Genomic DNA, 6,944 nt, shown 5'->3' with positions numbered 1-6,944 from the left:
CGCAGCACATTAACTGTAAATCATGTCTTCATGCAAAACCCTAACAGCAAAGCCACTTAGCTGCTAAATAATCGTTAGCAAACGGATGCCGGTGTTCCCCCTTTAATTACGCGTATCATGACCGACCTCCTGCAGCTGATGGCTTCGCGCCCCAGCACAGAGTCATCGCTCATCTCTCCTGCAGTGGTTGATGCTCAGAATGTGAAATATACAAGCGGTGAATAAAACATCAGCCTCGGCCTGAATACTGATGCTAACAGAGAGGAAAAAACCGCAGAAAACGAAGAGCAGCAGCTTCTTTTGTTTTTCTTTTTTGTGGTCAAACCAGATAGAAACCTCCCCAGATCGTTGGCTAAGCCGAATCTTTAAATACGACACTGGTTAAACATCCCTCCGCTGAACATTTAATGAATTTACTCCTTCGCTGCTTCACTCAAAACACGCCGACAGCATCAAACCACAGGAGGAGCTAATAATAGGACCCATGCAGGCTCGTCTGTCTTTAAGCCCCCAGAACAACACGGGCGACTCGCTGCACCAGAAAACCTCTTTTAAATGGAGCCTGCAGAAATAAAACCCCATGTTGGTTTCACAAAAATTACAGCGTTACGTGCCGTGTATTCACCCCCAATCTTTAGCATTTGCTTCCAAACAGCCAGACTTTGATGAGGAGTTCACTGTGGTTTTAGAAATTTCTTTCAAAGACCAACTTAACTTGATTAAATCCACTCTCCAACCAACAGAGTGGATTCAAAGAAGCAAATTAGGAAAACATCTGAGTGTGTGAAGCTCAGAGATGCTACGTTCTTCTTTCGAGTCAAACTGGTTCGTTCCCTGCTGCTTGGTTTGAACGCTACAAAGTTTCTGCGTAAAATAGTTTTTCACCCGCATTTTTGCTAACTTTGAAATCGTTTAGCACTTTTAGCTTCTCCTAAATTAATTTTTCCAGAAACAAATTTAATTTAATTGACTGTTTTGTAAACATTCAGTTGAATAAAGTTTGATGTCTTTGTTGAAGTTTTGATTATCGACTCTTATGAACTCTTATAGTCAGACGTTTACGCTCAGGCTCTTATTTTGGTGAGAGCCTCCTCACGTTCTCCTTGTGACACATGGTTGAAGTTAGTAGAAGTTATTGCTAAAGTGCTAAATATTATATTGTTTTAGCGCTTTAGCAGAACTTCTGATTAGGGTTAAGGTTAGCACAGCTAACTTTTTAGTTGTGCTCACCACTGGATATTCTCATCAGATAAATGCAAGTTTCTGCACCTCCACCATCACTTTTAGTCGTCATCCATAAACCTCTCATGGATTCTCATAATGGATGGTGAGCTAATGACAGCAGCTGAATGGCTGTTAAAACGGTCTACATATGCTGCTACTGCCACCACCGTGCCTCACACCAAGACGCTGCCACCATAGAGATAAACCAACATGACCTGCTTACAGAATGTCTGTCTGTCCTCCATCACCTGTAACAGGAAGCAGAACCTGCTATTTACCAACATAATCCAGAGTAAAGGGTATCTACGTAGCAGCCGTTTCCAAGGTAACGAACTGGTTCTTTCCTGACTGATGAGGGAGCTCAGTCCTGCAGCTCTTCTGCTGGAGCCCATCCAGTGTAGTTTTACTGCAGTGCTGCAGTTGGACCCATCCTGACTGCTGCAGTTTGCAGAAAACAGCTTTCACTTCTTTGACTTGGTGGTTTAAGAATCTGTAAACGTTCTTTTTCAAACTGGAGCCCATAATTTGTTTAGTGCTTCCAAGTTCCCAGTTTGACACTAACGTTCTCAGTGTTGGGATGGAAATATGTAAAAAATGCATAATCCTCCAATAATGTGAAGGATGAGTCTAAAATCGAAAAAGTTCACTGCAAAAACATAAAATCAAGAATTTTAGGTCTAGTTTCTACTGAAAACACTTGAAATAAAAGAAAACCAACTTATGAGTAACTTTTCAGTGAGAAATGGGAAACTGCAGTAAACAACGTTTGTAACGTATTATACATATATTCCAACATTTATATGTATTTGTTAGTTGTCAATATGAGAGTATAAGACAGAATCTGTGAATAGATCAAACTCCTCTGCCTTCTCCCAGAGCTCCCAGTACCTACTCCAGTTAGCCGTTAGCACAGTTAGCAGCGACTACATTAGGGTGATTGACAGTGCTGAGACCCTTCTCCTGGCTCTGATTGGTTGCTTTTGACTGGAAGCATTTCTTCAGATGGCAGTTCAAGATGTGGAAAGTGATTTCTTTTCAGATTATCTCTCACAACAAAATGACGAGTTTCAATAAACATTGAAGAAGACATGTTTTCGTAAAAGTTACAAACTGCAATTTTAAGTTAATATTGGTGAAAGATTAGTTCCACTTATAACTAGAACTTTTTCCATCAATATTAAGGAGTTAAAAAAGGCTCACATATCTTGCAGAAGTTACTTGTAAGTTAGTTTTGTTTTGTTTAAACTGTTGCTCAGATATTTGCACTAGAAACTAAAATTCTGTGTTTCTGCAGTGTTGGTCTTTATTGCAACATTCTGAGTCATACTTTAGAAATAATGTAATAATTCATGAGTTGGAGAACTCGTGAATTAAAAGCGTTCTGATTTTATTTCACAGCAGCAGAGAGATTTCTGGAAGGTTGTGCAGGAGCGTAAATCCCTGGAGATCCTCTGATCCCTTCGCTCTTTAAATCCTTCCTACCTGCTCCTGCCTGCTTCTCATCTTCTCCTTATCTCACTTCTCGGCTCGTAGCGCCGCTCTTTTGGTCCTTCCCGCCCCATCTGTTATCTCCCAGCTGGATGCGTTCCACTCTGTACTGCAGTGGCCCCAGTAAGGATCCAGTCTGGATGAGTCACACACTCGCAATCTGCCGAAGCCCTGCAGGCCCCGACCACATCCAGGGACCCCGCCGCCGCCCCGGGGGTCGCATGGACACACAGCCATCCACATTTAGATCAACATGTCCATCAGAAAACACTTTCCCCACAAACAATGAGAAAACAGACTCCATAAACCAAGATTTACATATTGAAGGAGAGATTTTAGCTGATTTGCTTTTAAGGGTCAGAATAAAAGGAGCTTCTGAAGGAGCAGAGGAATTAAAAAGCTGCTGATATTAGTATTCAGTGCACATCAAGGGAAAGCTTGTGTCAAACCTTGGCTCAGTTGAATATAAGATTACTGCAGCAGGAGCTCTTCACAGGAATAAAAATCTGCTTTCTGCTCCGTGATGCTTCACGTCTGCAGACAGGTGTGTGTCCCAGCAGCCAATCACACTCCTACAGGTAGCAGCTGAGTCCCGGCGGCTCATTTGGTTCCTCAGGGTCACGTAAAAACCAGCTACATAAATACTGTATTCCTGACAGGAAGCACAGCTACACTGCAAAAACTCTAAATCTTACCAAATACTTCTGGTCTAGTTTCAAGTGGAAATAATACAGTTTAATAAGACAAAACTAACTTATAGATAACCTTTTAGCAAGATAAATTAGCTAATAATTAATTAATGTTGATGAAAAAGTGCTAGCTCCATTGGTAGATTATTTCACTTATAACATGGAAAACATTTTTATACGTTAATTTATCTATCAATGGAACTAGGACTTTTTCATCAATATGAAGGAATTAATTAATTAAACAAGATCTTATATCCTGCTAAAAGTTACTTGAAAGTTCACTTTTCTTATTTCTGCTGCACAGATATTTGCACCATCAGTTAGACTAAGATTTTGTGTTTTTGCAGTGAAACCAGATCACAAGATTGAGGAAATGAGTAGAGATTTGTTTTGAATTAACAGTAAATCACCAAATCAATGAGTCTGGTGCAATCATTTAATCTCTTCAAGACAACGGTCGGTAATGAAGAGGAAAACATGCAGCCATATGGAGCCGACTTGCTGCCAAGAATGATGCTCAAAACAGAAATACACAAGACTGGGAGGAGATTTAAACAGAACTGGGACTTTAATGAACGGAGTACGATCGATTAATTACATCAACTCTAAAAATTCGATTGCAAATTTATTATTTTTTTAAATAAAAAGGTTAGCAAAGCGATGCTGGTCTAAAATAGCATCTGAATGCTAAACAAGTAGCAGCAGCACAAATGCTAATGCTAACGTTAGCGTCTACAATCCAAATTTCTAAAGAGGTTCCTGAAACACTGGAAAGCTGAATGGGTAGAATAAAACTATATGATGGTTAAAGAATGTGAAATTTAAGAGTTTGAAAAGTTGCAAATGTTTCACTTTTAAAACTCAAAATTTGAGTTTTTTGGCAGAAATGTCCCCCACCTCTTTTCCTATTTAAAATGGCCTTAATATGTTGTTGTTCTGCAATACTACGACTTTATTCTCGAAATAAAATTTTCATAGCACGGCCCTATTATGATGAGAAAATGACTAAAGCACCTAAAAACCTATTTGTCCTGCATGTTTGTGCTGAAAAGTTTCCAGCAGAAATCTGTTTGGAGGATCAGAATATTAGAATCCTAATTCCGCCATGTTGGATTCTGTTTGCTGAACGCCTGGAAAACATTTTCAAGAAGAAGAAGCTGCAGCTGAATGTGTCCTTGGACTGCCAGGCTGAGGAGACCATTCTGCTGTCGGGTGTGTGTGTGCATGTGTGTGTGTGCGCGTGTGCATGTGTGTGTGTGTGTATGTGTGTGTGTGTTGAATGGGGGTGGGTAACGTTTGAGGAGCAGATTGCAGGAGAAACCAAAGAGAAAACACAGAACGCTGCTCTCACCGAGCCAAATAGCTGCACTAAATCTACCAGACAGAAGCAGATTTCACCATGAAGCAGCTGAAACTGCAGAGAAACATCTGCAGGGGCCGACAGGACGCTCTAACAGGCGACCATTAACACAATCTGTGCTGCTATCCCACGCCTCCTCCGGTTTCCACAACCAGCTCTTTGTTCAAAGTGAGAAATTACTTGACAGCAATTTGCAAATGTTTGGATTCATTTCTGCTCCTTATTTTAGGCTTCAGCACAACAAAACCTTCTGAGAAATGTTTCACAGCTTCAGTCTGGAGCCGCTTTTTTCCCTCAGGTACTGCAGCTGAATCCCTGAAGACTCAGAAGAGAAAGAATCTGAACGCAGAGGAAGGAGTTGTCACCGGTAGAGCGATCTTCCAGCTTCAGTTTGAGCCGCTCAGGCGGGATGGAGCAGGCGGCCATTTGTAAACGTGCTGAAGCAGAGGAGTGTGTGTGACTCAGCCGGGAGGTGTTTGGCTCGTGTCGGCCCGAAGCCGACCGTCAGCACCGCTCTGACTCACCAGGACCGAATCAGAACCACCCCGGAAACGGATCACAGCCGCAAGGAAAGATCTGCCACTGCCACTAAGATCTATTAAAGGAGGGCCGAGACGCTGGTCAGCTGTGCAAAAGTCTTAAATCACTTTCGTTTTGCTCCATTTTCCTTCCAAGACGTCAAACTGTCCTGCCTTAATTTACGGTGAATTCACACTGGCCCAGTTTAGTCCGCTTTAACTGAAGCCCAGTCCGTTTGTCTAGACAGCCCGGTTCGTTTGGGGAGGCGTGAATCCACAATCAAACTCTGATGCAGACCAAAAAAGTGAACCTGCTCCACCAACAAACCTCGGTCAGCTTTATTGAAGTGAACTCTGGAGCAGTTCGAATGCATATGTGAACGCCAAGTGGACTGCAGGCTGCTCTAAAAGCAGGAAGTGGACTACAGTGCAGGGCATTCTGGGTAAATACAACCAAAACAAATGTAAAAGTCTCACTCTAATGGCAGAAGTAGCTTGTGATGTCTGGTCCGCCTAAAAATCTTGGTCTGTTTTTACACCTTGTAGTCTGATAGACTCGGTTTGACTGGGACCAAAGTTGCAACATTTGTTACATTTTCAGCTGCTGCTGCGAACCAACCAAACACTTTGAAAAACCTGTTCCCCTGCTCTCCTGTAGGGGCGCTGCACTAAGCATCACTGAAGGAAACGACATGAAAACCTCTGAAGAAGATGCTGACCACAACTTCCTTCTTTACAAAATGTAAACAAAAATGGAGTAACGCCGAATTTTACTGGCTGGAGAATTTCTGTGTCACCTTTGGTAAAAGATTACAGAGCCATTTCTCACACAAGTGTGTTTGTTTTGGTTGAATTTACCCAGAATTCCCTGCGCTGTAGTCCACTTCCTGCTTTGGCATTCGAACCACAGCAGAGTTCACTTCAACCATGAAGCTGAAGTTTGCTTCTGATTCAGGAAATGACTAAAGTGCGACCCCGATGTTGATGGACAGAATAATGTAGTCCATTTAATCTGGACTAGATTATTCTGCATGGATTGCAGAATATTTAAAACCAAATGTGACTTGGAAAAACTTTATTTGATTTGTGAAACTTAAATTAAGGGGCATATTAGCACTTAAAAAAAATCTGAACCGCATTACAGTGAAGATATTAAAAATAAGTGAAAACAGAAAGATAAAATTTATATAATAGCAAATAATGCAAATTTCATAGAAGTTTCACAAATCAAAAACTCGTTTTTAAATATTCTGCAATCAGTGCAGCATAATCCAGTCCAGGTGTGAAGTGACTTTTCTCCAAAAGCAGGAAGCACTAAAGTGCAGGGCATTCTGGGTAAATACAACCTTAACATAAACATGTGACTCTAAAGTTAGCAGGAGAAATGAGTCTTTTACCAAAGACAAGAGAGGAAAACTACAACCACTAAAATCTGATGCTTCTCCATTTTTGTTCAATTTTGTGAAGTAGGAAGTTGCGTTTTTGCTAAATCCCAAAAAACTTAGCAAGAGCATAAAGTTTAAACACAATTATCTCTGATACTGAACAAATGTACGCAAACTTCTGAATATGAAAAATATTCCTGCTAACTTTTAGACATTTAGCAAATAGAAATAATTCTGGTGATTCTGACTGAAAAGTTTGAAATGATTTACTTCAGATTGA

The 6,944-nt window shown here is 40.9% G+C and overlaps 1 protein-coding gene across 5 annotated transcripts in view; it reads right to left on the bottom strand.

Moving 5' to 3' along the window:
* The window catches only part of sh3gl2a (SH3 domain containing GRB2 like 2a, endophilin A1), a 42,349-nt gene that overhangs the window by 33,177 nt on the left and 2,228 nt on the right, over window positions 1-6,944 (bottom strand). The window lies entirely within an intron of this gene.

This window comes from Poecilia latipinna, unplaced genomic scaffold, assembly GCF_001443285.1.
Source record: "Poecilia latipinna isolate Pla-1442-1.1 unplaced genomic scaffold, P_latipinna-1.0 Scaffold934, whole genome shotgun sequence".
Taxonomy (NCBI): Eukaryota; Metazoa; Chordata; class Actinopteri; order Cyprinodontiformes; family Poeciliidae; genus Poecilia; species Poecilia latipinna.
This window is presented reverse-complemented; position numbering and strand designations above follow the sequence as displayed.